Source organism: Caretta caretta, chromosome 13, assembly GCF_965140235.1.
Source record: "Caretta caretta isolate rCarCar2 chromosome 13, rCarCar1.hap1, whole genome shotgun sequence".
NCBI lineage: Eukaryota > Metazoa > Chordata > Testudines > Cheloniidae > Caretta > Caretta caretta.
This window is the reverse complement of record NC_134218.1, coordinates 12,803,653-12,821,348: the sequence shown is the minus strand read 5'-3', so window position 1 is coordinate 12,821,348 and position 17,696 is coordinate 12,803,653. Positions and strand designations below refer to the sequence as shown.

Sequence of the window (17,696 nt, the reverse complement as noted above, 5' to 3'; positions counted from 1 at the left end):
ACTGTGGCTATGTCTATTCTGCAATCACTGGGTGTGACTGTGGCTTGAGCAGACATACCTGAGCTGAGTAGCGAAGCCACGTCCGCATAAGCTTCAGTGCAGGTGTACAAATCCTCGTGGACTAGCCTATGCTGAAACCCAGGCTACTGCAGCTTCCCTGTTCTGGGACCTGAGCTAGCTAGATTAAACCTAACTTGCGTCTGTGAAAAAGCTGTGGTCACACCCTGGGAATGCAGCATAGATAGACCCAGAGGTAATGGAACAGAATTAACGTGGCAGACCACCTGACCCACACAGCTGGCTCTCTGCACACACATTTGTTTGGAGGTATCTGGGAAGTTCAGGAAACATGTTTCAACTCATGCTAGAGCCTAATTAAATACTCTGTGGAAAATCTGAAACTGGGGACTGTAAAAGGCTGTCTCCCCTCCACCACCTGTCTCCAGATGCCGGCCTGTCATTGCACTCCTATCTGGTGACAGCACTTTTTAACGGAGCTGCCGGGCACAGGCCGAAAGTGGCAGGCATCTTTTAAGAATTTTAATTTGTACTGCTGTTAATGCAGAGTTAATCTACTAATGTCAGGTTTCAGAGTAGCAGCCGTGCTAGTCTGTATTCGCAAAAAGAAAAGAAGGACTTGGGGCACCTTAGAGACTAACACATTTATTTGAGCATAAGCTTTCGTGAGCTACAGCTCACTTCATCGGATGCATTCAGTGTGTTAGATCACACTGGTGTAAATGAGAGTAGGATTTGACCCTGTACAAATTGCAATCCAAGGTCCAGATCCCCCAGAGCACTAGACCCCTCAGCTCCCATCGACAGCACTAGCAAAGTCAACCCGTTGCAGGCCTGGGCCTTCAAACCGTAGATGTGGCTTTGATATAATCCACGCTGCTCATTTTACCAGAGCAAATACAAACCTAGCATCTAGCAGGATTTTTAAATGTGGGTTACTACAGGACACTTTTGCTGTGTAGTTTTGATCATTATTTTATTACTGTCAGACCCTCATTTCACTGCTGACTTGTTGGATAATCCCTGCATGGAGGAAATGAAAGCCTTTTCTCCAACATCTGACCCTTTGTCCTATAGCTGTGTTCCCTTCCCCCACCCCCTGACCAATGTGATTACTGAGTGAATCCAACTATGTTGTCAAGGTCCCTGAGCTTCAGGTTTCAACTCCCTGCACCTGGCTTTGAAAAGAGCTCAGATAAATACCTTCTGTAGCACTTTTTTTGTTTAAATTATCTATTGTTTTCTAGCATATCCCCTTCGTGCGAACATGGGCCAGTGCAAAGAAGGAAAAATTCGATGTGGCTCTTAACTGGGCTGAAAAATACTAGCAAAAATTAACCAAACAACACGGCTGCTACTCTGAAACCAAAAATATTTGTGTTTCCTGCCAAAACTGTTCAATGACAGGTTTGGGGATTGATTTTTTTTTTCTTTTTTTCCTTTTTTTTTTTTTTTTTTTTAGTTTCACACAAAGCTCGGTCTTTTAGGATTAGCTGTCAACAGGTAGCTCTTTGTTTTCAGCCGAATTTAAGATTATTGCTGAGCTATAAAAGGGGAGAAAGGTGATACCAGAAGTCTCTGCAGCAGTAAATCCTGGATTATTCAGGGACATTTTTGTTGCTGGCAAATGCTAAGTGAGGCATATCTTGCCAACAGGAAGGCCCAACACTGGTTAGATTACTCAGAGAAACCTGCAGCATGTCTCGGGTTTAGGTGGCATCATATACTTTTAAAGAGATATTTCCTGTCAGATAAAAAAAGAAGGCGAATATCCTTTCCAACAGGGGAATAAAAATGCTCCCCTTGCTAAATTGCCCAGGCTGGAGAGCTGCCGACCAGTGGAGGAAACCCAGGAGTGTACATCGCTGTGATAAAAGCCCATGATGACAAACAATACACTGTGGTTACATCGGGATCTGTTTATCAGACATTTCTGGGCTTCTTAGATTCTCTGACTGCAGTTTTGTCACTTCCCCTGAGATCTCCTGTTTTGGCAGGACTCTGAGGGTTGTAGGAACGGGCTCATACCTGTTCCAAGTTCCCTGTGCTGGTGCAACGTGTCTTCCTACAGTGTCAAGAAGTATAGTTGTTGTCAGTATCTTTTACATGTTCTCTCTAGGGGCAGGAAACTTATTAGCTGTAATGATTTGCTTTTCCTTCCTCTTGATTCTTGGAGCTGAGTCTCATGCCCCACAACTACCCAACATGGATAAAAATGAAGGCTTTGATTATGCATCCTTTATCGCACTGGTTAGTACTATGCAAAAGGTCCTAATGACATAAACAGAGTTACTCAGGGTATTTCTACGCTGGCAGAGTGACAGCACCACTCAGAGTGATGAAGGGAAACCGTTGTTGTGCATTCATGCTGTCAGCTGTCTGCACAATAGCACGTTCACACTTGTGGCACTTGCAGTGGCATTTGGAGCGGTACACTCTGGGCAGCCATCCCACAGAGCATCTCTTCCTCTTCTGCTGCTAAGACTCGTGGAAGGCAGAAGGGGTTGCGGGGCATCCTGGGTCATGTCCCAATGCCCCATGATGCATTGCTTCACATTCCAGCAACCCCTGTGCTTCTGTCCGCATTTGGTGCCCTCTTTCAACGGTTTGTGCACTGTGCGCTCGGCCTCTTCGGTCTGCAGGCATGGATCCCGCACTGTTGACCAATATGCTGCTCGCTCTCACTAACACGTCATGAGTGGCAGTGGAGTTATTCCTTAAACTACAAAGGCAAGAAGAGTTCAACATTGATCTTGCCACACGTAGTAGCTATGACATGAGATTGCCTGTGGCATTCACAGAGGTGCTGACCACAGTGGAACGCCGCTTCTGGGCTCGGGAAACAAGCACTGAGTGGTGGGATCGCATCATCACGCACATCTGGGATGATGAGCAGTGGCTGCAGAACTTTCAGATGAGGAACGACACATTCATGGGACTATGTGATGAGCTCGCCCCCGCCCTGTGGTGCAAGGACACGAGAATGAGAGCTGCCCTGTTGTTGAAGTGCATGTTGATGGCACTGTGGAAGCTGGCTACTCCAGACTACTACCAATTGGTCACTAACCAGTTTGGAGTGGAAAAGTCAATCATTGGACTCATGTTCACAGAGGTGCATAGGGCCATTAATCATATCCTGCTCTGAAAGACCGTGACTCTGGGCAATGTGCGTGACATTATGGATGGCTTTGCACAAATGGGCTTCCCTAACTGCAGTGGGGCGATAGAGGGCACATATTTTCCAATTCTGGCACTAGACCACCTAGCCACCGAGTACATTAATTGCAAGGGGTATTTTTCTATGATTCTCCAGGTGCTTGTGGATCACCGTAGGCATTTCATGGACATTAATGCAGGCTGGTCCAGAAAGGTGCATGACGCACGCATCTTTCAGAACACTGGCCTGTTCAGGAAGCTGCAAGCAGGGACTTTCTTCCCGGACCAGAAGATCACTGTAGGGGAGGTCGAAATGCCCCTTGTGATCCTGGGAGACCCTGCTTACCCCTTTAATGCCGTGGCTTATGAAGCAGCAAGAAGCAGTTCAACAACAGGCTGAACAAGTGCAGAATGACTGAGTGTACTTTTGGCCATTTAAAGGCCTGCTGGCGCTTTTTGGGCGCTATCTGGGAGGCTGGACCTGGCTGATAACAACAATATTCCTATGATTATAGCCATGTGCTGTATACTCCATAGTATTTGTGAAGGGAAGGGTGAAAGCTTCACTCAGGGCTGGACCACTGAGGCTCAGCACCTGGAGGCTGAATTTGAACAGCCAGAGACCAGGGGTATTAGAGGGTTGCAGCGTGGGGCCATAAGGATCAGGGATACTTTGAGGCAGCAGTTTGCAGCTGAAATCCACGAACATTTGTTGCTATGCTCGGGAGTGCAGTGCTTGTAATGCCAGGAGGTGATGGTGGTTGGTGCAGACGATGCACTATGAAGGTTTTAGAAAATTGCCTGTTTCTTTGCAGGGCTCTGTTTGCTTTCAATTAATGGAATAACAATGGCTTTCAAACCAAAACAATAATTGTATTAAAAAACAACAACCGGAGGAGAGAGACAAACACATCAGCACTGTGGGGGAAGGGAGGGTCCCAGGAGGAGGTGGGGTCCCAGGATGGTTAAATATTTGTGAATGTCCAGGGATCATATCCAACCTTGTCCTTTCTAATTCTGTGCTGCTGTTCAGCTGGCGTTAACAATGCGGGAGGCTGGGATCCCAAGGTCATATCTGTGAAGCCAAAACGCAATATTTTACAGAAGCAGTATTGTTTGCAACACAGACCACTGATTCAGTGATTTAAAACACAGCCAGAATTCACATACCTGTCAGTAACTGTTTGACCCCAGGCAAGCACACATGAGCCACAAGACCCCCAAAATGGTAAGTAACCTCAGGGGCAGGGGAAATCAGTGTTCCAGGATCATACTATACACTGGGCACATGGCTCTTGGGGAGAGCCAGTACTTTAGGGGGCAGGGAGAGCTTATAATCATTACTGTCCTGACATTTTCCACAGGTTGTGTCATTATGGAAGATATCTCGCTGCTGAGAGTGAGCAGGGAATCAAGGGAGGGTCTTCTCCAAGACTGCCGCTTATGCCCTGGCCCTTATGCGGCTCACCTGTGTGCAGCAATGATCTCCCCCCCCACCCCCCCAGTGACAGCAAAGTGGTGCAGGAAAGTTACCCTTAATGGAGCAAGAAACATAGGTATCATAATTTCTATGGCTGGAGCACAGCTGGGACGGGACAGCCTCCTCTCCCCAAATGCTGATGAGGTCCAGCAGCTCGGCACTGCTCCAAGCCGGGGATTGTCTGGTGCCCTTGCACAGAAAGCTCTACGCCTCTTATCGGGATTTTTTTTTTACAGCTCTGCAACTGCATGGTTTCCGCGCACTAAGTGGCTTGGCAGTGTGTACACCTCGGGAGTTATAACGCAGAAAGCTGCTTTACTGCACAGAAACTTGCCAGTGTACACAAGGCCTCATGTAAGTAACCGCTATAGAAGGTTTGTAAAACTGGATCCAATACTATAAATATGGAAAACACCACACGGTGGGGTAGCCTGGTTTTCAGAAATGGCCTGTGATTTTACTCCTGCATCTCTTCACCTGTAAATTATTGTGGGTGCCTTTTATATCCTGTCTTAGTGCCTACTTTGTGGGCAAAGTTGGGTACTTAGCCGCCCAAGTGCTATGAAATGCACCTGCAATTTATATCCAGGCACACAAATCACAGGTCAATTAGAAAACCAGGTCCATGACATATAACTCTGATTCTGAAAAGCACTTGAGCATATGCTTGATGTTAAGCATTGACCTCAGCGGGACTTAACTGTGCGCATAAGCACCCATCCTCCTGAGTCAAGTTTATAGTGAAACTCCATTTTCCCCAGTTGTTTCAAAGCTCTGCAGTGTACCCAATGCAATGCTGGTTATCGTGAGCTCTGTGAATAATAAAGACTTCACTTTGTAATCATAACGTAGAATATCAATGACAGGTGCAGCCTGATGATCTGGTCTTGGCCCATTGTCCTAATGGAATATTAGCTTTGTGGGTAGATAAGAGAAAAAGTAAATGTGGCTTCCACGTGAGAAAATGCCCACACTCAGCACTCTGCATCCATCAGAGAAGATAAATAATAATACTGTTTAATTTAGAAAAACAGCCACTCTTCCAGCGCAGCAGTAATCCCCTTATAATTAGGGTTTGTGGTGGAAGTGTTAAGACACTCAGTGGCTGGACAGCACTGTTTACCAGGGTAAGCTGTCATCAGTTGTGTGCAAGCTGATGATGATCAAAGAAATGCATGAGATTCTTCAGGAAGCGTGGTGCTGGTGAAAGGTAACAGAGTGACTGCTCTGGAGAAGGCAGTCTATCCACAAAACTGGACTGCAGTGGAGCAAGCTGCCCTGTATAGAGTCTTGACAATATGCCTCAGTCCTTATCTGTAGTGGTGAGAGAGGCCACGGAGGCTGAATTCCTTTCTGCTGAGAGTCCCTACTGGGGGACAACTTATAGTTTAGCTTTTGTGATGTGGATGCAGAGAACCAAACTGAAATTGACCAACTCATTTTACATTGGCCTCCAAATAGACATAAACTGGGAATGACTTTGGGTAACTGGAATGGGCTTCATCTGGTGTACATAGGAGTTAACCATTCACTTCACTTCTCAACTTCTGTTCCTGTTTACGTTGAGTTGGAGGTGCCCCTAATTCTTTGCCATGACTTCCAGGTCATGGCATGGGTTTGTAGCTCTTGGTGTTTCAATGCTTTTCTCTTCAGACTTCTCTTAACGGAGTCTTTCCATTGTATCCTGGGAATTCCACATCCTTTCTTGTCTTCTTCCTCCCATGCTTTCTCTGCTGTTTGTTCTTCTCCCACTCTTATCATAGGTCCAGCCCACTTCAAATGTGTGCTCTCCAGCCTATCACTGAAAGTCCCAAGTTCGTCTTCCCCGTTATTTCTTCCATGCACAATCTGTCCACCCTCACTTGCCTGCCATTCTCCTCGGTATATTATTTTCTACTTACCTGTATCTACTTTTCCTTCCTATCCATATGGCCCATTGTTTCCAAACCACAGAGCAGGCAGAGACAAACATACAAAATATACCCTTTTCCTTTCAGTATGTTACTTAATTGCCAATCCCATGGTACTCTGGTCACCTTTTTCACTGTCACCTATGCACATTGAGTAATTCTTTCTAGTTCTCCAGATCTCTCTCTGATAGCACTAGGCGTATTTCCCAAATACACACACACTTCTTCTGATTCAGCTTCTTTCCTGGTAGTTTAATCAATAGCTCTTCTATCACCTGATCTACTTGCATAACTTCAGGGTTTTTTGTGTTTACCTTCAACCATGATCTTCAGACACAGATGCCCACTTGGATACCGGCAATTCCTCTTTGCTGTCAGCCAAAAGGGCCAGACCATCAGCATCCATTAGTTTTTCCTGTGTCTCCACAGGCTTGGTTCTTCTACAAACTAAGCCATAACTAGGATGAAAAGAAGTGGACTCAGCACACCGCATTGTCTCAATCTCATGGTCACCTCAAAATGCCATGTGTTGTTGCCACCTTAGCTCTTGACTGTCAACACAACTCCTTTATCATCTCCATTTCCTACAGTCCCCCTTCCATCCATCTCAATACGCCAAACACAAATTCCCACAGAATTACGTCATTTGCTTTCTCAAAATCGGTAAATACTACATAGCAGTTACACCCTCCATTTATCATCCTCATTAAAACTTTTGTCTCATTGCAAGTATTGCCCCTATGGTACTCCTTTCCTTTCTATAGCCATGTTGCTCCTCTGCTATATTTTCCTCCAGCTTGCACCTCAACCTAGCCTCCAAAACCCTCTCAAGGACTTTAAGAGGCTGACTTAACGGGATGATGCCCCTAAAAGTATTGGAGGAGTTTGAGTAATGCCACTATTGCCTCAGCTCCCATAAAGGGAAAATCCCAACCGTAATGCTCACATGGTAGAGGGTGGTAACGCTGACTGACAGAAGCAAATACAAATCTGGGGGCTGAGTGTTTGCCAGTATGAGTGGTTGACCCCAAAAAGTGCCAATGGTTAACAGGGCAGCTTCCTGAGAGCAGGAAATGGCTCTCAAATTCAGGTGGATCAACCATGGAAGCTTTCGATGGGAGCTGACATAGGAAAGGGTAAACGCCAAATGAAAACTGCTATGGGGCAGCAAAGTGGGACAGCTCCAGTACCATACTTAGCTCCCAAATTCTTTGTGTAGCGTGGATTTTTTGCACTTGAGCCATTTAGAACATACTACTGCATTCCTTTTGGGCAATAGCAACAAATTGGTAAAGACTTGGGAATTGTAACCTGGAGTGTAGGTTTACTTACAGGTAGGTCAGGAGAGGTGGTTGAGGCAATAGCTAAAAGGAAAATCTGTATGCCAGGTCTGCAGGTGGTGTGGAGGCAAAAGTAAAATCTTGAAAGATGGATTTAAAATTTTTCAGTCTAAAGGGAAAAGAAATGAATGGGGTAGCTATCATCATGAGGCCAGAGATTGCTGAGTGTAGAAAGAAGACAAGACTGACTGATGGCTGTTGCTAGAAAGGAGGGATATGTATGATGTCAATGTATGCTCAGTAACAAGGTAGACCTATGGAAAGAAGGAAAGCTTCAGAAATGAGCAAGCAGAGTTAGTGGTTATGGTTGAGAGCAGCACCTTGTTAGTGGTCATTTAAACTAATTATATTGGTAATGGATGTGCAATAGAAGGAGTGGTGTGTAAATTTAGCTTTGGTAAAAGAAAGGTAAAGGGAGTTAACCATATCTAAAATAATCAACAGCACTGACGTGCACAACACCTAGAGTTGGACCCAAAATGCAGCATTCCCAGCACATATTATGGAGGCAGGTCTAAGCCACAGAGTTTGGATTCATAGGCGGCTTGGAGGAACTACTAGATCATCTAACCTGACCCACATCACACATACCATAGAATTTCACCCTGCACTGGAGGGAATTAGTCTTCTCTACTCTACTCTAGCTACAGCTCACTTATCGGATGCATCACGAAAAGCTTGTGCTCAAATAAATTTGTTAGTCTCTAAGGTGCCACAAGTATTCCTTTTCTTTTTGTGGATACAGACTAACACGGCTGCGACTCTGAAACCTATCTTCTCTACTATGTAAGCAAACACTATCAAGAGCAATAATTTTTAATTGAGACAGAAATATTAACATCTTAATTACAATGCAACTATCTCTAAAGTTGGGGGCTAGGAGGAGGGCCTCAGTTCTGGTTTTGCCCCATCTCTAATTAGTGGTTACCATAAGCTCTAACCAGATCAAATACTTCATATGAAATTGTTCTGCAAGGTACCATAGAAAATAGAAGCTTGTCATAAGAAGGGGTTGGGCAAACCTTGTGAAGTTTGAAGCTTTGTGGAACCTTGGGAAATCTCTCCTGGGTTTGCAGGTCTCACTACTCTGAGCTCACAACTCTCTCTTCTCCTGTAATTTAAAGCTTCTTTTTTGCTAAGGATGATGCAGTTTAAAAAAATGTTGTTTTAGCCAAAGGGCCAATACTAGGATCAAAGAGTCTCTGCATAGTAGGCTAGTACAAGTGACAGGGTCTGTATCTAGTTTGTCATTAGATTTTTTTTTTCCTCTCCATTTTCCCCCAAAGCTTGAGCCAAATTTTTGAGCTTCTGTGTTCAGCTAGGTCCAAAATTAGGTGAGAGGATTTTGCCCATATTTAATAATCAGACAGCAGACCAATTCATCTCTGCTTTAACTCCACTGGAATAGGTGGAGTTACAGCAAGTATGAATTTGTCCTACTATACATTTCATATCATTGGCCCTTTGATTTGCTTGTCTCTAACATGCAAAGGAGGTCTTCAAAGGTTTGTGGCTCAATATGACCTCAAGTTTAACCTTAGTTTTAATGACTGCTTGGAGGATGACAAACCACGCTCTTTGGGAGCGCTGCCTTACGGCGTGAAGCGTCAAAACCACTTGGCCAAATGTTAGAGTATGGTAAGCCCGGGCAGCCCATGCAGCTGCCGTGGCAGCTGTCAGATGCATACCAGAGAAAGCCACACTCCTGGCTGAAGTTTTCAGGGTGGGGAGATGGAAGCGAAACTTCAAGCAGAAATGTTCCTTTGATGAAGATCCAAAGCCAATGGCTGGTTCCTAGCAGGCTGTGCCTGCTGTACATTAGCTTGAGGGGACAACATGGATGTTTGATGGGGAGAGGAATCCCCAGAGTGATGGCACTGGAAGTCCTTTATTGGTTGACCCACTGGCAGTCTATGGCAGAAGGTCAGTTCAAACAGACTGTATCCCTCCTAGAGGAAAAAGGTCAATTGTGGAATGGCAGGGACTGGATAGGACTCGGGCCTTGTAGAATCATAGCAGAGAGTTAGAATTGACGGGCCATTTCCTTGGCTAGTATAAATCAACATAGCTCCATTGTAGCCAAGGCAGGGGTGGAGCTGGGATTGAGAATCTGGCCCTTAATGTTGAAAAGTGTTTCTTGGAGTCCAGTTATCATTCCCTGTTCCCCTCCCCCAAAAAAAGAGTTCTGTGTATGGGACTTTTTCTGAGAACCGTGATGGCCAAATGAGGCTCTAGAAAAACCCACAGTCTATAGCATGACTTTATTACATGATTCTTAGAGGAAAGAAATCCTTGTCATAGTTGGTCAGGGAAATCCTTCCAGAACCATACTAGGGACAGTGTTTATGTTAAAGGAGAAGGGATAGTTGTCAGGGAAGGAGATGCCTGAGGTTAGAAACTGAAAGCATGAGGGAGTCTTAGTCATATAAACAGTCCAAGATGGAAAGTTCAGTTCTGGATCCAAACTCGGTTGTTGGAATTTAGGCATGTGGTTCAGATCATTAGAGCTGGTCCCAGCTGTGACACTCAGATTCAGCTTGGATCCAAAGCTACCCAATAACTGGGTGTGCACAGATCTGGGGGTTATATATGATGTGGGGATCCGATTTCGGAAAGCATTGTTTAGCCCATGCATTATATACAAGAGGACCCAATGTTATGGCAACATCACAAATCGCTCCTCTGGGGTCCACATTCAAATTCCAGTTCACTCTCCGAAGCACATATTTTATTATAGGGCTGTGAGAATGTCACCATGCATGAAGGGAAAGGCAGGAGTGAAAGTTAAAGAGGAAAGGTGAAGGTTAAATTCAGATATTTGTGGGTTTATGGAGCAGTTTGCCCTCAAATCAAAGCCAGGCATTCATGCAGAGCTCTGTAAACAGGAGTATAAAGGCTTAAGTGAAGCTTGCTAGGGAAGCAGAAGCTCTAAATATGCTTGCCACTTTCAATTTGCTTTTGTTCTCTTAAAGCTTTACGCTTCAGCTGTGCATAGTTTGTTGTTGTTGTGGACTACATGACACATCTAAAAACAAAGGGAAAGAAGGATATGAACCCTGAGGAAGGACAAATAAACAAACCCTAGAATTCCCTTTTGTCTATTGAAGTAGGTTCTTTCTCTTAGACTCCATTTGGGCATTGGGGAGTTTAGGAGTGGTTCAACCTCCCCAGGTTTGGAGCTTCAATTCAGATAGGCAGCCAGGAGCTCACATCCACCTCTGAAGTTTCTATCCAAATTATTCTCAACTTCAGGAGAGTGAAAATTAAGCAGGAAATTTTGCAGAAAGAGATGGTGGTCTGAACATGGGCTTAACTGAATTTAAATCCCCATTCTTACACTCATTATTTCCTCAGCCTTGGGCAAATCACTTCACTGCTCTATGCCTCACTCTCCCATTGTTAAAATGGGGATAATTCTTATCTCTCTGGTGTGATTCAAGTGCTATATCAGTGACAGTTATTAATGCTGCTTTTCTTTCTTATAGCTACTTTTCATCTGAGGACCTCAAACTGCAAGAAAGCATCGCAGCATCCCTGTAACGAAGGTATTTATTATTAATTTCTTTATTGGCATTCAGACTTGGGGACAGAAGAGTTAACTGAATTGTCCAAGGTCACACTACAAATCTGTGACAGAGACAGGAGTGGAACCCAGTTCCGCTTACACCAGCGGTCATGTACTAACCCACCAGGTCATGTTGTTGTTAGTCTGAAGATACCTGAAGTTCACAGAAATGTAGAACTTGTAGGGACAAAATAGTGACAGGCAGTTGAATAACAATTTCTTCCGCACAATTCAGACATTATGTTAAAAAACTAAACCATAGTAACATTGCCTATTTGGTGGGATTCATACATGGCACTGCATTTGTACTGTTGATGCTGTAAATGGGGAAGGAGATTTTGAAAGACAAAAATAGTATAAAATCCCAGTGGATGTTAGGTACTTAAACATCTCCACTGCAATCTACTTTTTAGTGTGGCGCAATTTGGATCTGCACTTTTGCATCTGCACTTTTGCATCTGCAATAAATAAATGATCTGCATATGTATCTGAGTGTGTGTCCTTTTGCCCATCAGATTTGCACGCACATTCAGGCAGGTGGAGTTGTACGTACTCAGATTTGTGAGTGCAAATTAGGAAGGCCAGCCTTTTGAAAAGGTGCTCTTCAAATTTGCTGGATCTAATTGGCCACTGGTCTAAGTGGCCATAATTCTATTGACTTCAGTGGAGAGTTGGCCTACTTCGTCTAACAACTTGTCCCTCAGCACCCACATCAGTGAAATTGTGCAATATAACACCTACCTCTCGGGATTGTTGTGAGCTTTGGTTTGGAGGTAGAGCTTGCTGCAGTTCCAAGATCAACCATTTCCAACCAAGGGAAAATGCGTCTGGGAACAAGGGATGGAAGGGGAGAGGGAGAAACAGTCACAAACAGATTGTGAAATTTTCAGACGTACCCATTATTTGAAATGGAATCGTGATTTTCATCGGCAAATGATTCTTGGTTTTACAAACCTAATAGTCCAGTGTGTCTCAGCTGTCAGGCTGTGACCCCCACAGAGGGCCGTGTGGCACTGAAAATGTTATAAGGTAAAGCGAAGAAAATCTCACTCCCCAGGCCGTCTAACCCTTCCAGGGTATTCTCTGTTAACGTCTCGAAACACACACACAAATTGTGTACGGGTATCATTGTTATCAGAAAAAAGAAGAGGAGTACTTGTGGCACCTTAGAGACTAACCAATTTATTTGAGCATAAGCTTTCGTGAGCTACAGAAGTGAGCTGTACTCACGAAAGCTTATGCTCAAATATATTGGTTAGTCTCTAAGGTGCCACAAGTACTCCTTTTCTTTTTGCGAATACAGACCAACACGGCTGTTACTCTGAAATTGTTATCGGAGACATTTTTTACTTTGATCATAAAGGTAAGGCAGGGACTTATGAACATTTTTGACTTTGAATAAGAGATCGCCAACCTAACAAGGCTGAGAAACACTGAAATGAACAATTCGATATTTGCTGCCAGGGAATATTTGAGAATTCAAGATCAAAATTCAACTTTTCACCAGTACTTGTAGCAGCAAAGCTCAAGCACTGGAATGTTCACAGAAAATGAACAACCTCAAATCAAAATTCAGTTTTCAATTTGGCCCAATGCCCATGACCAGTTTGCTTAGCTGTGTGCTAAACAAAAGTGCTGTGTCTATTTAGGTTGTAGGTAAAAAGTGAAGGCAGTATTCATGCAATGTGGGAAAATGCCTTTATATCATTGCTGCTTTACGAGCTTTTCCTGACTGGGTGCTCAAAAGGTTTGGAAGAATGCAAGGAGCTTTCTACCCTCCTTGCATGAGGCCAGCCACAAAATGATCCCTTGTGCAGAGGGGATAGGTTAACAGTCAAAAGACAGGACTGGCACATCTAAGTGATTTGCAGGAATAGTGGAAATAATTGTACCATATTGGAAATAAAACTCTGCAAAAGGCTGATCCCTTGCCTTAAATGAGAGGCAGCGTGCCTGAGTCTAATGCTGCTTGTCGATTTTTAAACCATGGCCCATGGCCACCCTCCTCTTTAATATGGAGGTGCAGCCCACACAAACTATCCCTGCCAGCATACAGTGGTCCAGTGCTCTTTGCTTTGTTCCAGACGAAGTACTGGAGGCTAGGAACTGTACTTTTAATGAGTGGCAGCTCTGTTTTAAGACGAGGATGGCTGCAACGTGCTCCATTTTATATAGGTTAAGTTTGATTCTAGGTCCTGCCAGTTTCCTAACTTGGGCTTTGGTTGGGTAAAGACCTGTATTTAGACCAAACCACCAACAAAAATATTGATAAATCACTTTTTTTTTCTTTTTACTTCACTCATCTCAGGGGGAAAAAGAGAGGTAGGGAAAAACTAGATCAGGTGTCCTTCATTAGCGATTGTTAAAAAGAGTAAAACCAGAGGTCTCTGCAGTCACAATGGACATTCTTTTACCACGGCAAGGAAAGCAAACATGTTTGTGACATGGCACCTCGTTATGTTCAGTGTAACCTACAGAGCAGCATGACAGTAGCCAGAAATGAACTGTGATGGATCTACAGCGAGTTTAACCAGGTGCCAGATCAGTATGAACTGAAACACACGAAAGAAAGAGTAATGTGGTTTGCCAAATTCACATATTAGCAGAGCACCTTCTGGCCTCAGTGGAGGTGTCCATCTGCATCTGCCTGTTATTTCACACTTTGGGGAGTTTTTAATTCACCATGGAGGGGGGAAAAAGAAGTTCTCAGATCTCCAGCTACCTTTTATTTACCAAACAAAAAAAGCTTCCCTGTGTGATACATTTCTTAAATTATAGGTTTACTGTTTCCTGGCATCCTAATAAAGTCGAGATGAATGATGAGAGAGTCTGCTGGGAGAATGAGTAAACATCTCCTACTGTCTGGAATGTAAGTCAACTACTGTCTTATCCTTTGTTACAGGTTGTTAAGATAAAATTACCCTATATATCACCAGCACTGTCAATAAAATTAGAAAGAGCATTCTACCTCCCAGGTGGATTTCTTATTTTGTTGGTGGGGAGTGGAAGGCTGTTATTTCTCAGCTACAAAAGAGAAAACAAGAAATGTATGCTGGAGTGAAAACATGGGATTGTCAATGGCAAATTTTGGATACTCTAGACTGGGCTACTTTGAGGTGGAGCAATGCGGGGAAGTGACCAAAACCAGAGATGAGCAAAAGCAAGAAAAGTAGATCAGATCTAACTCAGAATCTCACCAAAGCTTGGGTGAATGAACCCAGAGTTTCAGATTTAGCCCCTCCTTAACAAAAAAGTGTCTTCAAATAAGCATCTCCTCTTCTGTTATCTTTAATGCTTGTTCAATTGAGGGGACTTGCTATGGAGCAAAGTGTGCAGCCTTCGCTCAGGCTGATGGGCATTATCTCACACAAGCATTTCCACTGAGTGTGAGAGAGGGCTGCACAATGTAACCCTAAGGAGTCCATTACATGCATCCCTTCATTCTCTGGTGTTGCACAGAAATACAGGGCCAGAATCTGCAATCCTTACACAGGGTAGTCCTTTACTACACAGACATTCCCACTGATTGATTTCAGTGAGATGACATCTAAAGTAAAATGCTAATGAATGTGAGCAAAGGTGGCAGAATCAGGTCCATAGAGAGTTGAGCTAGATTCTAGACTAGAAGATTAGGAGGTGATGGATAGAATCAGGATGGAAGAAGGTCCAATGGCTCAGAGTTCCAGTTCAGTGCCACACTGAAGGAGAGTTGGCCAGGTCCATTTTCATTTCTGAAGCTTGTTGGGTTGTGGAAAGCAGCAGTTTGAAAAACCATAGGTAGCTAGCTACACTATCTGCTTCAATATACATAATAGCAGTTAGCCACTGGCAAATAGGATAGGTTCAGAGTTTACACACTCTTCTAGTTCCTCTGCCCATGGAAGGTATAATAGTCTCTCTCTCTCTCTCCCAGCTGAAATCAAGTTTTTTCCCTCTACAAAATGGCCTTTTATGGACAGTTTTCATGAAGGTTCAGGTCAGAGTAAATATTGTATTTGTTTTTACAGAGCTATCTGAGTGGGACTCCCTAAAGATTTTAATGACGCAGCCAAATCCAAGGAGCTCCCCTTACTGTGACCCAAAAGGTGTTTATGTTTCTCCTCAACTTTTCCTGTTAGGTTTACAGACTACTAGAATATACAGAAATAAAGCAAGTGCACGAAGTGTCTGTCTGTCTTTCCCAGCCAGCTACCACCAGTGTCATTAGGGATCAAAAACCTTAGAGTTTGTGTAGTTCTGTCTCACACACACTGGGGAACGCAAATCTGCCAAGTGAGAATCCTGCCCAGGTGGGAACTTTAGAGAAGGAGCCTCTATTTTTAAAAGGGTAAATTGTATAATGTCCTCATGCATAGAACATTGATGAACTGAAATCTCATGATAGGGTTTAGGGTTTGTTATGACACAGAGGAGGCAGGAGAGGCAGAGGTTGAGACACAGGGCTGGTTTCTGACATAGGCCAGGCAGGGGCAGTTTGGAGATTAGAGGTAAATTGGCCCATATGCAATGCAGGTCTGGTCTCTAGTGGCATTGTGACAAGGGAAAGCAAGATGGGGGTGAGGGTCGGTTTTAGACAGGAAGATGAATCAGGAGGCTAGCACAGATTGGAGATTGGAAATATGTCCCTTGCACCAGGATAGTGAATCACGTGAGCTGTTGTTTTTAATGGAAATTATTTGTGTGCAAGGATTTGAATAGATTTAATGGAGGATCAAATTAACTGGTCCTGGATAAAAAGACACTCATTCTTTCAGCCCATTTCATAATTATATTAAAGGCCAGAAAATTGTCCAGATGAGCAAGGATCAGAACAATAACAATGATTGCAAATGAATTTGAACCAAAGTAAGCATAGCAAAAGAGGTAACAACAAAGAACAGCAGTAAATGGATCTGTAAAATTTGACTCAATAATCAATGTAACAAACAGAAGCTCTAATAACATCCATGTCAAAGACCTATGCATAAACATATCTTATGCAGAGTGAGACGGGATGTAGAGATGAGGAGGGAAGAATAAGAGTAGTATTTGGGGCCACAAATGGAAATTTCACCACGTTTCTTAAAACCCATGAGAGATCAGGAAAGAGGGATGGATGACACTTCTTACTGAACAGTGCCCCCTTCTGACTGTCTAAGGGAACAGCATCTACCTGGGTTTGGGGGCCCACCCTTGCGGGATTCTACAGGTGTCCACCCATGATGCCAATGGAAGCAACAACAGTAAGAAGGGAGGTGAAGGAAGGTGGAGGATGGGACTCTGAGAATGAGCTGGGATGGTTTTTGCATGCAACAGAACAGGGGACGCACACACTTGGTGCATATGCGTGGGATGTCAGGAGTATCTACAGTGGTGTGAAGAGTGGAAAGACAGAAAGCAGACCCTCCCTGGGGGCAGGACCTTTGATCAGCAAAGCTGCTAAGAACTGGACGGGGTTCCTCTTATGTATGACATGGTCACTCCTCCAGTGCCGTCAGCCATCTTGCGGGATCTGAGAGCATTCTGTAGTAGACCAGGAAATATGGATAGCACTGATACTGTGGAAGGTCACGTAGATGCTCAGATGGCTTTTGGGTTGTGAACAGGGTTTCCCGTTGTGGCATGAGTCGTAGCATGGCCTGCCAGGAGCCTGTTCTGGGGCCTACCTGATGGTAGTGTTCCTTCTCACACGCTGACTCACCCACCAAGACATTAGCCAGAAACATGTAGCGCGCTCCACCCTTGCTTCTAGCTGTGAAGGTGTGAGAATCAGTGGCATCCACTGAGAAATAGCTCCCCTGGCAAAACTCAGAGCCCTGCTGATCCAAGAGGTGTGGGTCAAAGTTCATCCAGCAGACTTCGGCTGAGGAGGCATAGAAGAGACACTGCTACAGCTGCTGTTTCTCCTCCTCCTCTGGGAGTCCTCGGGACATCATTTTCTGTTTGAAGTGAGGGCAAAGGAGAAACAGCCATAGCTCTAAATTCCTTTGTAGAGCTGGTTGGGAAATTTGCATCCAAACAGTATGCCACTGGAAAGCGCCAATTCAATAGCACTGGCATTTTCTCACAAAACCATTTGGAGTCAGATGAAATTTTGTTTAGAAAAAGAAATTTGGGGAAAAAATGTTTGGAAAATGGACAGGGGTCCCACTTTGCCAGTTTCCGAATGACAAGTTTCAATGTTTTGTTTCAAAATGACTTTTGCTTTTGAAGTTTATTGGATTAAAAAAAATATAAATGATCAAAAA

General features: G+C 44.1%; 1 long non-coding RNA gene across 1 annotated transcript; it reads left to right on the top strand.

Annotated features, from left to right (window-relative positions):
* Positions 1-4,895: 4,895 nt before the first annotated feature.
* On the top strand, positions 4,896-14,332 carry LOC142068725 (uncharacterized). The gene is made up of 3 exons (XR_012664627.1): positions 4,896-5,008; positions 11,390-11,449; positions 14,248-14,332. It is a non-coding gene; the product is annotated as an uncharacterized LOC142068725 (long non-coding RNA).
* The last annotated feature ends 3,364 nt before the right edge of the window (positions 14,333-17,696 follow it).